Here is an 18,146-nt window from a genome sequence, read left to right as displayed (position 1 = left end):
ATTAAGCAGGGCACTTTAGAACTCTAGGCTCATGCATGGGGTCTGTGGGAGGGGAATGACCAACAGAGAAGGGGACAGGGAGCAGCAGGCCGCATGAGAATCAATAGGGTACTACTTTTACGAAAACGAGGTAGATGAGATGGCCCCCACTCTGTTCTGCCATGCCTTCGAGGTAGTAGTTTTCAGGGGCTACTGCACAGTGGAGAAAGTGTGCCTCTGTGGAATGGGATCAGCTGGTAACTCTGATCTTAAAATCTGTATCAGAGTCTTAGCGGACAGACTCTTGCCAAACCTTCCCTACCTGGTCGATCCGGATCAGTTGGAGTTTGTTCCCCAGAGGAAGGCAGCAGACAATATCTGACGGGTATTGCACTTAATTAAAAATGCCAATAATTGGAATAGCCCAATTGTGATCCTTTCATTGGATGCGGAAAAGGCTTTTGACAGAGTCAACTGGGTATACCGTTTTCGGGTGCTCGCAGTGATTGGACCGGGGCAAACATGCAAACCTGGATAGCAGCTTGCTACAAAAGCCGAACCGCGTCTATCTGGGTAAACAGCTTATGCTCCACCATGATCTTGCTGAAGAGGGGGTATTGCAGGGCTTTCCCCTCTCATCCTTTTCTTTTTTGCCCTCTCCATTGAGCCCCTGGCAGTTAAGATACCATGATGTCGGGATGTTACGGGCATGCCTTTTGGAGACAGTCACGATAAGATTAATTTGTTTGCGGATGGTGCCATGTTGAGCCTGACTGACCCCAAACAATCCATTCCTTGAGGGATGGAGGACATGGAACCCTAGGGCAAAGTATGTGGCTTCAAGGTAAATTTTAGCAAGTCCAAAATGCTCAGCGTAGAAATCCCTGCAGCCTTCAAACTGACAATTCTTGAGGCCACCTCCTTGTGATGGACGGAGTAGAAAGTTAAATACCTAGGGATCTACATTACACCATCACACCACCTGCTCTATGTGGCAAAATACCCTTGACTCATTCATGTGATCACTAGCAACTTGAGTAAATGGAAGAGGCTCTTCCTGTCATGGCTGGGCAGGGTAGCGGTTGTCAAACAAAACATCCTGCTGCACTTACTGTACAACTTTTAGGCCTTGCCGGTGGTGGTCCCAAAGGATACAATGCGGGCCCTACAAAACAAAGAGCGATAGAGTCATTTATAAGGAGAGGAAAGTGTGCGAGGGTATCTGGAAGGGTCCTGCAAGCCAGCTGACGCTCAGATGGGGAAGGGGAGAGTTAGGCTGCCAGATGTTAAAAAAAATACAACTAGACCGCCAAGCTACAACTCTTCTTCGTATGTTCCCCCTATGAGACGGAACGTCACTGGATCCATTTGGATGCAGCGGTGATGAAATGTGCACGGTGGGCCGTACCCTGGTTGCCCAAACATGCAAACGCAGAAGTCTGCTCCCACTCTGAGCTCCTGAAGCCCGTAATGCAGGTGTGGGACATACTCATAGGAACTACGACCTTCACAAATTTCCTGGGCCTCAATATGGACGATTTTGTCCACTGGGAAGAAGGGAGTTGTAGGATGCCCAGAGACCTATTTCAGGGAGTGGATATTAAGCTTTCCTCCAGTACAAACAGGAGAACTGCCTTTGGGAAGCCAATCGGCTTCACTACTTCCAGTTGCGGCACATGGACTCTCCATCCTGAAGCCAAAGGAGCAGACTTTAGGACCTTGACGGCATTAGAGAAACTATTTGCCCCATATAGTGTCCAAAAGGGCCTTATCTCCAATATTTATGCTATATCGACTGAGGCAGGCCTTTCCACAGAATGACTGTTGGAAAACGAGGCAACATGTGTGAGGCCTGCACAAATAACATGACTACTATTGTCCTTCACTGGGAACCAAACACCCAATTGTAGCACCTGACACTCAGAGGGTAGCGTTGCAGAGCAGTCTGAGGCTTACTCAAGGAGGTGGTGTGGGCTAGTAATCGCCATTGGCAGGTGCGCAGAAATAACACTTAATAATTGATTGTCCAGTCTAAACTTAAGTAAGAGTACATTTATTAAACACACACACTACTCAATACTATGCACCAATTTACAAATATACATAAGCTGTTGGAATAACTTTGTGACATTGCATAACATCTCCACCCCTCCCGCAGGGGGGTGGGGTCTAGTACCACCACTCCCATGTATGCACAGTATCTTGCCCCCAATGCAGTTAGTTGAACACAACCTGGAGCGAGGGCCCTGCGCACTGGCACCATCCCAGTGGTGACCCCCCGTATCTCAACAAGCATTTAAAATAGGTAAAACTACCCTGACTGAGCATTTCCTACTGACCATGAAGTATACACCTCTACATCTTAAGGACTAGCAGTCTGGGTTTTTCACCTAAGCTCAGCAGCAAGAATACATGTTCAAGCATCACTTTAGAATGATAGTACTCATCACATTTGTGTATCATTATAATGCATTGCAATTACAGCCTATAAAGGCGTCACAGATGAAATCATAGAATTATGGATAAAGGGCCAGACACCCTAGAAGGTATGTCTGACAACATAACCCCACTTTGCTTCTGACATTACTGAAGTAATCACATAGAAATGATGTGATTGGAAAACAAGTTTATTGAAGGAAACAGGTTACACATTCACAGTGCACAGGAGCAACTCTCTCTGCCCAACTCCCACATATGGAATGTAGACGAGCAGAGGAAACATAACAAGTCTAGAGAACATTCTGAATGAGAATACTACACACGTTCCCCCCTAAAAAAAAATTTAAACAAAATAATAATAAAGATTAATTAATAAAATCCCGTAATTTAACAGGAGAATGTCTGATGCGAGAACTTTTCCTTAAATTAACAACATTGCTATAATCAACACAAACATTACCCAAACCACTGACATCGTCACAAGATAAGGAATAAGAACCTGCATTCATAGGACGAGAAGCAGCAGTGTTAAAGGTTGAATTACTAGTATCACTTGAAACAAAAGTAGAATAATCACAATCAAATGTGTCTAGCAAAGCCGCACAATTATCCTGATTGTCATAAGGTTTAGGAGAAACAGCACATGGAACCATCTTAGAACATCCAGTTCTACATAAGGAAATACATCTAAAATTCCAAATCTTACCACCTTCTACCCTTACAGCCTTACTAAACACTTTCAACACTTTGCATGGGTCAGACCATTTGGCCCACTTATTGCCATAAGCACCACCAAATTTAACACAAACTAAATCTCCCACCTTAATTTTAGAACTGTTGGTAATAGTCCCCCGTGAATTTCCTCTCATTTTACTCTGATACTCCAGAACTTTATCTCTAACTTGAGAAGAGCCAACCAAGGAATCATGTAGAATTTTAATTTTAATCCACCAAGGTAATAATTTTGAACCTGGCTTCCTACCACGCAACATCTCAAAAGGGGATAAGCCAGTAACAAAATTGGGAGAAGTACGATACGACAACAAGGTTGCACGTAAATACTTTTCCAATCTAAACCACTTCTAATTGCAAGTTGAATAGACTCTTTAATGACTCTGTTGAAGCGTTCTATTTGACCATTGGCTTGAGGATTATAATTAGATACTCTCTTATGTACTACTCCACACCTCTCAAGAAAAGCAACAAACTCTCTACTGATAAACTGAGGACCATTGTCAGAAACAATTTCTGCGGGAATGCCCTCCCTACAAAAAACTTCATCCAAAAATTCAATGACTTACGCTGAACCAATCTTATCAACAAGCTTCAACTCTGGCCATTTAGAGAAATAATCAATCATCACCAAAACAAAAACATCCCTGTTGGTAGACAAATTGAGTGGACCAACAATATCTATCCCAAGTTTTTTTCCATGGCGTCGTAACAAATTCGACAGGAGAAACACCAACAACCATAGGCTTGGCCGATTTGTCACTATGGAAACAAGGAGGACATGACCTGACCCATTTGTCAACCATGCAATCGACTCCAGGCCACCAATAGAACTCCCTAATACGTCTCTTGGTGCTAGACATACCCAAATGTCCCTCATGTGCCATAGAAACAATTTTCTCTCTCAGTTTTGACGGAGGAACAATTTTATCACCACAAGTTAAAAACCCTTGATCAAACATTAATTCATCTTTTATTTTCCAGAAAGTAGAAAGATCACCAGATAACTTGCGTTCTTCAGGCCAACCCAATTGCATAAACTTCACAATATCAGACAAAATACTGTCTTCACACATGGCTGCTTTCCATTCCGTTTCAGAAATAACTTCAGACCAGACTCTGGATGCCTCACCACTAACATCTTCAATAGAAAAAACAACATCCGTATCAGAACCAACAATAGAAATGTCAGGGGAATCTGACAACGGCAAACAAGACATGCAATCAGCACGCACATTTAAAAGTCCAGGAACATATTCAACTTCGCACTGAAACTCTTGCAGTTTAGCAGCCAATCGTGCCAAACGAGCAGTCAAAGTTCTCCCATCACCAGCAGCTAACATATTGATTAAAGGCTTATGATCAGTTCTCAAACGAAATTTGGTACCCCACAAGAACTGCCGAAAGTGTTGAACGGCCCAAGTGCACGCCAACAATTCCTTTTCAATGGTGGAATAATTGTATTCAGCACCCCCTAGAGTTTTTGATGCATAGGACACAACATATTCCTCACCTGAATTCCTCTGCATCAACACAGACCCTAAACCAACATTACTGGCATCCACTGACACGATACAATCTTTGCCAACTTCAAAAGGTCTCAAGAACGGAGCATTGATGATTTCTTTCTTAAGCAAATTAAAAGCACATTCTTGCTCATTGTTCCACACAAACTTTACATTTTTCTTCAGTAAAGATCTCAAAGGATACACTTTTGAGGAGTAATCTTGCACAAACTTACTATAACATTCTGTGAGACCTAGAAATGATACAAGTTGTTCTTTAGACAGTGGGGCAGGAGCATTAGAAATGCTCTGTATGTGGTTGAACTTAGGCTTAATGCCCTGCGACGAAATTTCATGGCCAAGATATTCCACTCTGCTTCGTCTGAATTTACATTTAGAGAACTTCAGAGATAACCCTTTCTCTTGTACCCGTAGTAGTACCTTCTCTAGGTTCTTATCATGGTGTTCAAAATCTTTCCCAAAAATCAGGATGTCATCCTGAAAGGCGATAGCGCCCTCCCAACCTTCAAGAACCTCTTTCATAAGTCTCTGGAACACAGATGCCGCACTTGCTAAACCAAACGGCATGCGACAATATTGAAACATGCCCTCTGGTGTGATAAAGGTAGTCAGAAACTTGGATTCATCATGTAAAAGCACCTGGTAATAGGCAATGGCTAAGTCTATCGTGGAGAACACACAAGCCCCAGAAAGTGTAGAAATAAGCTCGTGAATATGATATTGCTTTTAAGCGATAAAACCACTGGCGAAACCCAAGGAGAAGATTCTACGGGTTCAATTATTTTCTTGGATACTAAATCAGATATAATTACTTTCAATTTTTCACGATAAGCTATAGGTACATTCCTAACTCTGTGTCGGACAGGAACAGCGCCCTCCTTAAGGACAATGCTTGAAATTAACAAATTCTCCCAAATTATCTGTAAAAATTAAAGGGAATTTAGTTCTTATTTTACTAACGAACTCATCATCCTCAGGGGAAACAATATAAACAGGAGGAGAAGCATTTGGATAAAGTTTGATACCCATTTCCTGCTGATGAGGCCAACCAAGAATTGAAGCTCCTTTAGTCGCAACATAAACCTTCCCTCTAGTTGTTCTGTCTTTAAACTTAAGGTCAGCCCACATAAAACCATCAAGACTAATTTTGTAACCGGAGTAACCACCAGGTTGTATATCAGGTGAAAGAAGTTTTGTAGTATTCCAAAACTCATCAAAAACATTCCTGCCAATGATGCTGTACCAAGCACAAGAATCAATTAGCATGGAAATTTCCTTCCCATTGACCAGAATTTTATCACTGGGAAAACCTTTGCACTTAGTGTCACTGACACACAATAGACTATTAATTTCTGAAATGTGTTCTTGATTCTCTTCATTTTCCTCAAACGACACCAAATTCACCTTTTGAAAAGATCTGCACATTTTGTTAAAATAACCAGATTTTTTACATTTGATGCAAATTTTGTTCCAAGCAGGACACCCCTTGTAACTTCCTACATGGTCAGTGCCACCACATCTGTAGCAAACTACTTGAGTTTTCTTTACAAATGGCGTATTCTCCTTTCCAAAACTCCCCTTCTTAAAAGGAACAAAAGGAGGCTTTCTTGGGATTGGAATAGTCTTTTACAATAGCTACTTCAGGGATAATTTCCTTATTTTTTAACCACCTGTCCCCTGATCTCGCTGACAAAAATTTCTGATTGTTCAATACCTTTAGCGATATTCAACAACGCACTAAGAGAAGATTCTGTCCCCATCCACAAACGTTCCTGAATCTTCTTACTTTCAGTCTTCATCATTATCTGGTCCCTCAAAACTTGTTCGAAATTAATTGTCTCAAAAGCACAGGAACTAGCTATTGGAGATGTTAAACTTCTCCAGGTACTGAACAGGCAGATAGAAAGGACACTCTGACACTTAAAACATAAACTGATCACAATTTGAAATACACAATGAATGGGAAAGAAAAACGAATTGTCCAAGAAATAAGTTAAAATAAAGTGTCACAAAGGTAATGATGAGATTGCACAGTGTACAAAATAATAATCTAAAGAAAAAAAACGTAGTCACCGATGTCAAGGAATGTTCCAGGAAAGATGCTTGAAAGAGATGAATTTTCATAGTAACCGATGTCAAGAAGATGCTTTAAAAACAAATGAACTTGGATAAACAGTACCTGAAAATCGAAGCAAAATTAACTTGAGGAGGCAGAATGTGAATCCAGAAATCGTCTTGCAAATAAAAATAAAAGACAGCCTTGCTTAAAAAAAAAAAATGGATGCCAGAGGAGTACGTCTTGCGTCCGACGTTAAGATGAGTCAGAAAGTGACTTCCAAACAGCGTGGAGCGTCGCTTGGCAATGAGGAATAAGGCAGACAAACACAGCGCGATGACACAGAATCCTTTCAACACTGCGTTGCCAAGAATCTCCACGCTCGAGGTAGGCTGTAATTATATGAAATGTTTGGCAGTTTAACACAGCATTTGAGCACCCAAAATTAGGCAAATCTTGAAATACACGAAATCTGGGACTTCACTTTCAGAAGAATATCTCACATAAATGCAATCTCTCTTAACGCTTGGCTGCTCGCAAACACGCTATAAGCTTCCTGCCATTAACTCCTTGGTTTCATTAACACTCGGCAGCTCGTAAAAGCACTGATAGCTTCCTGCCATTAAATCCCACTGTGCTGAGCTTGTAGAAAATTAAACACTGGATTCTTTAACATAGAACAGCGTTAAATTCACACGCTCTTATTCCAAAACTGGGCATAAAAAAAACAGTCATGCACAAAGAGTGCTCACGATGAATCAGGGGTCAATCTGTTGAAAAATACCACGTTGAAAAATGTTTACCAACAAGTAAAGAAGTCAGTAACACGATTTCTTCCACACTGGAGACCTTTGGAAGTAACCTCATGTGGTAATATCCTTTTCTCTTTCTAGCAATGTCATTGATGTCACTTTTGGAATTGTCATATGTATTAAAGAATGTTACTCATGTAATGGAGAATGTTGCGGAACGGTGTTCTAAATCAGAGAAGCGGTTGGAGCTGATCTGATTTAGACGCTTTGGTTTGTGCTCCAGTAGGTCCTTGGATTTAACTTAAATAAATCCTATTTAAAACTTATACTGCCTCCTCCGCTCTTTACAGTGGCGACAAGGTTTATTTAATTAATTATGGACCCACTGTGTTACTAAGCGTCTTTTAACTTTCATCAATTTATTTAAAAAGAAACGGACCTACGGTGCGATCCTTTTCTGATGCAATCTATGGAAGCTGTTGACGGTGGTGATTACTTCTGACTTCCAAGGTACTGTCATTTCCATGAATTTTGGGGATTTCGAGTCGCTGTCTTCAAAGCGTCTCTACGACAGTTGATCTGCTCGCGCTCCTGTGTGTTTCCAGTCTGATGACGTCTGTGACTTACAACGGACCTCTGAAATGCATTACTCACCTGGAACGCAGCGCTTGGCAGCACGCAACGTCACGGCCATTTTCAGACTCCTGAAACGCATCACTCGTCTGAAACGCAACGTAGCACGCAAAATCACGGCCATTTTAAAAGTAATTTTCGGACGATCAGCTGTTCTGTCTTGTCAGCGTAAGCGATTGTCGAGCAGTGTAACAGCGTTTTGTTTCCAACGTCTTTCAAGCAGCCAGTAGTAGTTTAGTATCGTTTTCACGGAGTATTTCTTACGAATTCAGTGATTCGCTCACTTTCTCTTGAAATAAATATTTTGAAAACCGAGAAGTGAAGGTATGGTAAATTGGTTAACTCCTTCAATCCTTTGTTTACTTCAGTGATGTGCACACTTTATTTATTTTGAAAAGTGCATATTGCTATTTACTTCAGTGATGTGCACACTTTATTTATTTTGAGAAGTGCATATTGCTATCTTATTACTACTGTGATCTGCACACATAATTTTTCAGTTTTACTGGTTTGTTTGTATAAGTGATTGAAATGGCAACATCTCAAATCTGCAATCAGCCATCTATATTTTTAGAAATACCAGGAAAACCAAAACTAAGGTGGAAAAAAATGGTTTGACACATTTGAGAATTATATCGTTGCTATTGATGGAACAACATTTTCTGCAGAAAGGAAGAAAGCCATTCTTTTCAGTTATTTGGGCACAGCTGCTATTGAAATTTTCAAGAACCTTATACCCATTGCACCACCAGTTGAAGGAGGTGATGGATGGAATGTTTTTGTTGAAGCTGTTGCTAGACTTGAGAAACAATTTGAAGATGAACCTAGCGTTATGATTGAAAGGCATTCTTTTCATAAGAGAAAACAATCCGCAGATGGATCTGTTGAGGATTATGTAGCAGCTCTGAGAGTGTTAGCTGCAAACTGCGAATTTGGTGCCTATGTTGATACAGCATTAAGAGATCAATTTGTGTTTAATTGTGCAGCTAAAAAGGTACAAGAGCGACTCCTAGCTTGTCGTAATCCTACTCTGACAGAAGTTATTGATTTGGCCAAAGGGATTGAAAGATCAATTGAGTCATCTAAGATCATTACTGCTAATGAAAACAAGAATACTAATGACACCTCTGTTTGTGCTGTTCAAATGCAAAGTAAGGGTAATTTTCAAACTAATAGAGTTTTGAGTTGTTTTAGATGTGGGTCAAAGGCACATTTGGCGAACTGTCCAGATTGTCCAGCACTTAAAAAAAGTGTACTAAATGTGGTAAAATAGGTCATCTTACATCTTCATGTAGAATTCAAAAGAAAGGTGGTAAGTCTAATTCCACTGTTAGTAGTGTTTCTTATGTTAATGATGATTTAGAGAATTTAATCATCACTATTTATGATGATTCCTTTGATAGTCACATAAGTAGTATTTCTCTTCCTTTCAAAGCTCCTTTAGGGATAGTTCATGTCGGTAAGATTGCCTTTGAAGCTATGGCTGACTCAGGTTCGCTGGTTACTATCTTATCAGATGTGTTCTTTTATGAAAAATGGAAAGGTGTCAAACTTGTTAAATCTGATATCAATCCTAAAGCTTTTGGTAATTTTGACATCAAAATGTTAGGTTTCTTTGAAGATTCGTTGAAATTTGAGACCCGTGTCATATTTACCAAAATTTATGTTGCAACTGATGGAAAAAATATTGTTGGGTGGTATGATCTTGGTAAACTTGGCATTAATTTATGCCCAGGGTCAGATCGTCCCATTCAGTTGAGAGAAATGCCTGTTAACAATGTTTCTTTGGAATATCCTCTATCTTCCATTCTGAATAAGTATAAGAATGTTTTTGAAGATGTCGTAGGTGAGGTCAAAGGTTTTTCGCACAGAAATAAACTTAAAAAAGGAGCTTTACCTGTACAACATAAAGTTCGTATGGTACCTTTGGGTGTGAGGGACAAGCTTAAATCACATTTGGATGGTCTCTGTTCTCAAGGCATCATAGAACCTACTGATAGCTCAGAATGGGTTTCGGCTATCGTTATTGCTCTTAAAAAGAATCAAGAAATTAGATTGTGTGTAGATCTTTGATTTCTCAATAAAAATATTGTAGTGGAAACTTATTCTTTGCCCAGGATACAAGAGATGTTGGCTGCTGTCAATGGAGCAACATTTTTTTCTATTATTGATTTAAAGGCAGCATACCATCAGGTTACTCTGGATCAGGATTCTAAAGATCTGACGGCGTTTATAACTCCGTTTGAGTTATTTAGATTCTTGAGGATGCCTTTTGGTCTGGCATCTGCTGCCAGTGTTTTCCAAAAATTGATTGAAAATTTGTTTAGTGGACTTAAAGGTGTCCAATCTTTTCAAGATGACATTTTAATCTTTGCTAAGTCAATTGATGAGCATAATGTCACTCTGGAAAATGTTTTGAAGATCCTAAGCAGCAAAGGAATGACAGTGAGCAAGGAAAAATGTAAATTCTTAGTTAAAGAAATTGACTATTTAGGTCATAAAATTACTCAGGAAGGTATTTTTCCCAAGAAAGATATCATTAGCAACCTAGAAAATGCCAGCAAACCTCAGGACAAGGATGCTTTACGCTCTTTTCTTGGGTTAGGTGAATATTATGCGAAATTTGTTAAAGGATATGCTTTGGTTGTTGAGCCACTCAGACAACTATTGAAAAAAGGTTCGAGATTTGTTTGGACTGATGTCCATGATTCAGCTTTTCAGGGTGTGATTAAGCTTATTGCTAGCGCTCCAGGTCTTAAAACTTTTGATCCTGAAGGACAGTCTTTTGTAACTGTGGATGCAAGCACGGTTGGTTTGGGGGCTGTTTTCACGCAGATGGTTAATGGCAAGGAGAGAGTTATTTCGTTTATCTCAAGAGCAATTAGGGGTGCTGAAGTTCATTATAGTACAATAGAGAAGGAGGCTTTAGCCTGTGTGTGGGCTGTGGAGAAGTTAAAGAATTTTTTGTGGGGTAGGCCTTTTGTTTTGGTGACGGACCATAAGCCTTTGGTCTATATGATGGATGGCGTGAGGAGTGGTAGAGCATCTTCTAGATTGGTTCGGTTAATAGCGAGATTGCAGGAGTTTAACTTTGAGATTCAGCATATTCCAGGTGGAAAGAATTTTACTGCGGACTGCTTATCTAGGTTACCTCCACAGGGTGATTCTTGTGATGAGATCACTGATCAGCAAGAGTGTGTTGTAGCTGCTTTGGATGCTGTTGAGTCCAGCAATCTTGGCATTGATGAGGGTGAATGGAATGATCATGTTGGTAGAGATAATTTGTTAGTTAAGGTCAAATCTTATGTTGTTAATGGATGGCCTTCTGTTAAGAATCTTGAATCATCTTTGAGAAGTTTTGCACAAGTGGCGAATGAGTTATCTATTGAAAATGGAATTTTGTTGAGGAATGATTTGTTTGTTCCACCAGGTAGTCTCAGAGATAAGATTATCAAATTAGCACATTCAGGGCATCCTGGTATTTCTGGTACTAAGAGGTTGCTTAAGTGTCATTATTGGTGGCCTGGTTTGGATGCATCTGTTGAGAAGTTTATCAATAACTGTGCGGTGTGTGTTAGGTCTGACAAGCACTGGAAGGTCTCTACTGAACCGTTGTCAATTTGTGAAGTTCCGACAGGTCCGTGGGAAAAAGCTCTCTATTGATTTTTCAGGACCTTATGATTGTCTTGGCAGAGAGAATAGATTTTTAATTGTTCTCATTAATGATTTTTCTAAATGGTTACATTATTCTTTTGTGGAGCATCCTAGTACTGATGTGGTTATTAGTTTCCTGGACAATGTTTTCAGGATTGAAGGGGCACCTATTTCCATTAGGTCTGACAATGGTGTCCAGTTCGTTTCAAACAAAATGGAAATGTTTCTTAAAAAGTTTGGAGTGTCTGCTAAGAGGGCTCCTCTTTATAGTCCACGTTCCAATGGTCAGGTCGAAAGGGCCAACAGATTTTTTAAAGAGGGGATCCAAGCTGCTTTCGAGAGTGATTTGGATGTTTTTGATTTTTTGAAAGACTTGAACAGGAGTTTCTCCTTTTTGTCTGATGAGAGGAAGACAGGCTAGATCTTTGTTTTTGCCTCAACTTAAAAACAAGAGCAATGTGACAGAATGTTTTGAGTCTTCTATCTCTAAAGCGAGAGATAATATTACTTCTGCACGAATGTCAGGAAAATCCTATCATGATGATTTTCATCATTGTAAGAGAAAAGTTGTGAATGTTGGTGATTGGGTTAGGATTGTTAGTCCCTCTCATACACCCAAAGGTATGTCAAAGTTTAGCAAGCCCTTTGAGGTGGAACATGTTTCTGAATCCACTGTTTTTCTCAAGGGCAGAGGGTGGTGGAATAAAAGTTCTGTAGTTGTACTTAAGCCTGGCCAAGATTTTTTTTAAAAAAAAGGGAAGATGGTGAAGATGTTTGGTTTGATAATTCCTGTTCTGATCCATCACGGAAGGAACAGTTTGCTTGTTCGAGTGATGGTCTTGGTTCTACTCCTGGTTCAGAGTCTAATCCTATGTTCGGTTCTTCTGTTTCTGATTGTGATGCTGATACTAGTTCTTCTGTTCTTGGATCACATGTTCCTCTTAAAAGATGTGTTAAGTTGCCAAAGAAATTAGATGATTATATTCTGGATTATTCTTTCTTTGTTTTGTTTTATCTTTCTTTTGTTTGGTTCATTTTTATTTTTATTTTGTTTTTTGAGGAAAAGATACATGTGGTAATATCCTTTTCTCTTTCTAGCAATGTCATTGATGTCACTTTTGGAATTGTCATATGTATTAAAGAATGTTACTCATGTAATGGAGAATGTTGTGGAACGGTGTTCTAAATCAGAGAAGCGGTTGGAGCTGATCTGATTTAGACGCTTTGGTTTGTGCTCCAGTGGGTCCTTGGATTTAACTTAAATAAATCCTATTTAAAACTTATACTGCCTCCTCCGCTCTTTACACCTCAATTCGCAAAACTTTAAAATAGTAGGAGAGAAGTGAACGCTGTTCCATTAAAAAAAATAATTTCCTTGATGGATTCTCTTCAAGATCCCAAACGTCGCCAAAATTGTGAAGTAATCACATAGAAATGATGTGACTGGAAAACATGTTTATTGGAGGAAACAGCTTACATATCCGCAGTGCACAGGAGCAACTCTCTCTCTGCCCAACTCCCACAGATGGAATGTAGACGAGCAGAGGAAACATAACAAGTCTAGAGAACATTCTGAATGAGAATACTACAATTACCTTACACGTGTGACCTTCAGTCCCTCTAAAAGAAATAACGTTAGTAAAAGCATTTCTGGTGCAATTACACCTCTTTACCTCCAGGGGATGGCCTTCTCCAGCGATCCTTAACTCAGCCCTTCACTGCTGGATGCACTTCTCAATACACCCTCAGCTGTAGAACAAAATTTCCAGCATAGAAGGTGTTAAATGCAGACTGAGCCCTTGAGGGGTTATTCTTTTCAAGTCCCCATGTGACTCCTCTTCGTGCTGGGGGGAGACTGCGCTTCTCCAGCAGCTCCCCAGCACCTTTTTCACAATTGAGAGTGACCTCCCTCTTCTGGGGGCCACCAGGCACCAAAAACGCGGATTTCGCCATGCCTTGCAAGGCATTATGGGGCACTTCAGGCTCCTTTTCCTGCATATTATAGCAGCGGCTCTCCCGCTGCGTTGGGGAGAGCCGTGATGTGGGCCTCCGGCTGTGTCTTTCGACCGTTGGGGGGCCCGGTCTCACCCGGACCCCAGGTGAGTTAGACGGCTCGGGAGCCCACCCCCATCCGCTTATGCCGATTGTCGGGGCCCGGTCCCACCCTGTCTCCTGCCGCTCTTCATCGACTTGCGGGGGGGCTCGGTCCCACCCGTGCACCCCGTGCGGATTGATGGGCTGAGGGCTCCCTCCTGGCCCCCCGGCTTGGCACTTCTGGTCTGCCTCCTCCGGTCCAGCTGGACTGCGGGGGGTGGGGGGGGGGGGTGCAGCAGCACTCTCTCGGCCTTCAGCCGATCTTTGGATACTTTAGCGACTGGAGATGGGGTTCGGGGCCCGCCTCATCTTCACGGGGGGCGCGCCGGAGCTCACCGTCTTCGCAGTTTCGCCGGGGGCCAGGGAGGGCTACTGGCACCCCCGTTTTCTAGATCTTCACGGCTTCGGGGCACATCTTCGCAGGGGGCACGATGGTGCTCCCCCTACTTTACTTCTTCAGGGCCCAGGGATGGGTTCCCGGGCCCCTGGGCACCTTTTCATGGGGGCACGATGGCGCTCCCCCACCCCCCTCCTTCCGCATCACCGGGGGCCAGTGTGGGCTCCTGGCCCCCTTCTGGGGCAACTTCACGGGGGGCACGACGGTGCCCCCCGACTTTGCTTCCTCCTGGGGCAGCCCGCGGGACCTGACCCACCCCGGGGCAATCACTACGTCGGCGGTCGCAGTCTGGGTCAAAGGTCGCCTACCTTCTGGGGGGCATATCTCGGCCCCCTGGAGTCCAATTTTCTTCATTTTCATCTCCTCTCGCTCTTCTTGGCCAACCCCAGCCACTGTGAACACTCTCCTTTGCCCACTGGGTCTCTGAGACAGGGGATTCAGCAGGGAGCGGTCTTCACTGGCTCCCTGCACCAGCCTTTTGCCTGGTTCTCCTCCTTGGCTTCTCTTCACCCTGCACATAAATATGGGTGAATTTTGCGGATCTGTGGTCCGCGAATTCGCGCAAAATCGCAAATAAATCCGCGAATTTGCGAATTTTCCCGTGAACTCATGGATTTTTTTGCAATTTGCACTGGCGTACGTTCTACTGGCTAATCCAGTAAGTGCTACCTCGTTGGGTAAATGTATAGTGCTTTTCCTACACGGCAGCTACGTAAAGGGCCAGATGATTTGTCTCCAGTGACCATGTGTTCCACCGTACCAAAACATGCCGAGGTCCCTTGAGTGAGCTGTCCACCATAGTGGGGAAAGGGCAGGAAGACATTTCATACCCCTAGTGTGTGGTGCGGGGCCAAATGGGCGGGGCTTCTATTCGTGTTCACATGCCTCTTGTGTAAAGGGTCAGAGAGCGAGCAGGGCAGCAGGTGAGGGAAAAGCAGCCTCCTGGTCACAGGAACTACACTGGGGTTGCGCTCGAGAAACTCATGGATGAAAAGACCCGGGGCTTCTATGCGTGTTCACATGCCTCTTGTGTAAAGGGTCAGAGAGCGAGCAAGGCAGCAGGTGAAGAGAAAGCAGCCTCCTGGTCACAGGAACTACACGGGGGTTGTGCTCGAGAAACTCATGGATGCAAAGACCCGGGGCTTCTATGCGTGTTCATATGCCTCTTGTGTAAAGGGTCAGAGAGCGAGCAGGTCAGCAGGTGAGGAGAAAGCAGCCTCCTGGTCACAGGAACTACACCGGGGTTGCGCTAGAGAAACTCATGGATGCAAAGATCCGGGGCATCTATGCGTGTTCACATGCCTCTTGTGTAAAGGGTCAGAGAGCGGGGCAGGGCAGCAGGTGAGGAGAAAGCAGCCTCTGGTCACAGGAACTACACGGGGGTTGCGCTCGAGAAACTCATGGATGCAAAGACCCGGGGCATCTATGCGCGTTCACATGCCTCTTGTGTAAAGGGTCAGAGAGAGAGCAAGGCAGCAGGTGAAGAGAAAGCAGCCTCCTGGTCACAGGAACTACACAGGGGTTGCGCGCAAGAAACTCATGGATGCAAAGACCCAGCGCTTCTATGCGTGTTCACATGCCTCTTGTGTAAAGGGTCAGAGAGCGAGCAGGGCAGCAGGTGAGGAGAAAGCAGCCTCCTGGTCACAGGAACTACACGGGGGTTGTGCTCGAGAAACTCATGGATGCAAAGACCCGGGGCTTCTATGCGTGTTCATATGCCTCTTGTGTAAAGGGTCAGAAAGCGAGCAGGTCAGCAGGTGAGGAGAAAGCAGCCTCCTGGTCACAGGAACTACACCGGGGTTGCGCTAGAGAAACTCATGGATGCAAAGATCCGGGGCATCTATGCGTGTTCACATGCCTCTTGTGTAAAGGGTCAGAGAGCGGGGCAGGGCAGCAGGTGAGGAGAAAGCAGCCTCTGGTTACAGGAACTACACGGGGGTTGCGCTCGAGAAACTCATGGATGCAAAGACCCGGGGCATCTATGCGCGTTCACATGCCTCTTGTGTAAAGGGTCAGAGAGAGAGCTAGGCAGCAGGTGAGGAGAAAGCAGCCTCCTGGTCACAGGAACTACACGGGGGTTGCGCTCGAGAAACTCATGGATGCAAATACCTCCCTCAAGTATTACGACTAATTTTCGACTGCAGTTATGGGGTTAAAGCACACTTACCCAGCCTCGACCGTGCTCACTAATGTTTTGGGCTGATTAAAACGTTACTGAATTTGAGCTTCAACTCGGGCACCTGCTTTATTTATATCTGTAAGTGCTTCCTGTTGAGGTTTAATTTTGGTGATAGGAGCCTCTTGCCAGAATGAATCCTGCCCTGCATAGTTATCCACGAAGATGCCACCGTTTTGTGCAATACCTCTTCTCAACTAGAGTACTTTCTACTGGCTAATCAGTATAGTAAGTGCTACCTCGTTGGGTAAATGTATAGTGCTTTTCCTACACTGCAGCTGCGTAAAGGGCCTGAAGATTTGCCTCCAGTGACTGTGTGTGCCTGTAACTTTGGTCCCTTGAGTGAGCTGGACATAAAAAAAAAAATCCGACCGCGAGCAAATTTGTGAATTTTGCGGCAATTTTGCGAGATTCGCGGATCACGAAATTGCTGAAAATCCGCACATTTCGCGAGCGGAACTGATTTTTGGCCCATGCTTAGCTGCGCAGAGGCCCCTGCTTCTGCGCACCAGTCCTGGGGTCTTCTTCTGGTGCTGTTAGGGCCCGATGCGGCAGTCAGGGGGTTCCTCCTTTCTTTCAACTGCCCATTGCCAGGCTCCAGCACCTTCCGCCTCAGCAGACCACACCCCAGAGAGAGTTTCTCTTCCTGAGCAAGCACTTTTTAAAAGTCGAGTAGGGGGCTGGCAGGATGTCTCTGTTGGTCCTATCAAACAGCGACACATCACTTCCCTGCCCCTGCTCCCTCCTTCTTGTCCAGCCTCTGGGTTTGCTCAAGATGGCGTCGTCTGGGGTCTCCTGCCACATGGTCTCTGGAAAAAAAAACCTTCCCCCTCGCTGCCTTCCCTCCTTGGTGCAGCCTGGTGCCTGGCATCCAGCGATAGCTGCTGATGGATGAGCCTGTAGCCCACCCATCTTCTCTTCGTGGAGAGGTGGCCTTAGCTTGTGGAAGAAAGGTTATCAATCCATCCAGCTGAGGTCAGCCTCAGCCTGGCCCTTGTTATGACTGACTCGGAGAAATGTGACATTTCTGGATGACCCAAAAGCAGTACAAATATGACTTTGGACTCTGCAGAATACTCCTTTTCACATCCGCTACAGTGGACTTTAGTGCATGTCGGGAATCTGTAGGCCTTATGAAAGTTAATCTAGCACATGGGCTCCACATCCCCATAGGGGAATAATAAAGTGAAAAACAGTAAAACACACTGACTTTCCCTGGCATGTTCCTTCCCAGTGTATAAAGCCTATTCCATGTCACCACCCAATTCTGCACAAGTCCTGCCACACCCTTCACTTTGTAGCTGCTCCTGGACTGCACACGCTAGGAATCTCCCCTGCACAGCCCTGAAACGTGTGCACACTCATGTACACATGTGTCTGCATATAACAAGCCCGGTGTCCCTTACTCCAGCTGCTGCGCAGTGGCCTGGTCAAGCCAGGGGGACACCAGTAAAATCCCCATACAGTTTCTGACATCCTGAGTTCACTGTGGGTGAGTCCCAACTTATGAGGCTCCCGCACAGTAAAAGCTCAACAATTAGGTGCACAAAAAACAAAAAAGCTGGGCGGCCCATAGTGTCAGAACCACCTTCTAACAGTGGCCATATACGAAAATCTGGCAAACGGCCCTGGAGAAGCAGGTCATGATTCCCCAGGGGGAGATGCTGTTGGGAGATCTTACTCTGCTACGTAAAAGCATCCGGAACTG

The 18,146-nt window shown here is 43.7% G+C and overlaps 1 protein-coding gene across 1 annotated transcript in view; it reads left to right on the top strand.

Annotated features, from left to right (window-relative positions):
- Nucleotides 1–18,146, top strand: part of ITGB7 (integrin subunit beta 7) — an 887,312-nt gene that overhangs the window by 91,002 nt on the left and 778,164 nt on the right. The window lies entirely within an intron of this gene.

The sequence above is a fragment of the Lissotriton helveticus genome, chromosome 1_1 (assembly GCF_964261635.1).
Source record: "Lissotriton helveticus chromosome 1_1, aLisHel1.1, whole genome shotgun sequence".
NCBI lineage: Eukaryota > Metazoa > Chordata > Amphibia > Caudata > Salamandridae > Lissotriton > Lissotriton helveticus.
Note: the sequence above shows the minus strand (reverse complement) of the source record. Positions and strands in the feature narration are given on the sequence as shown.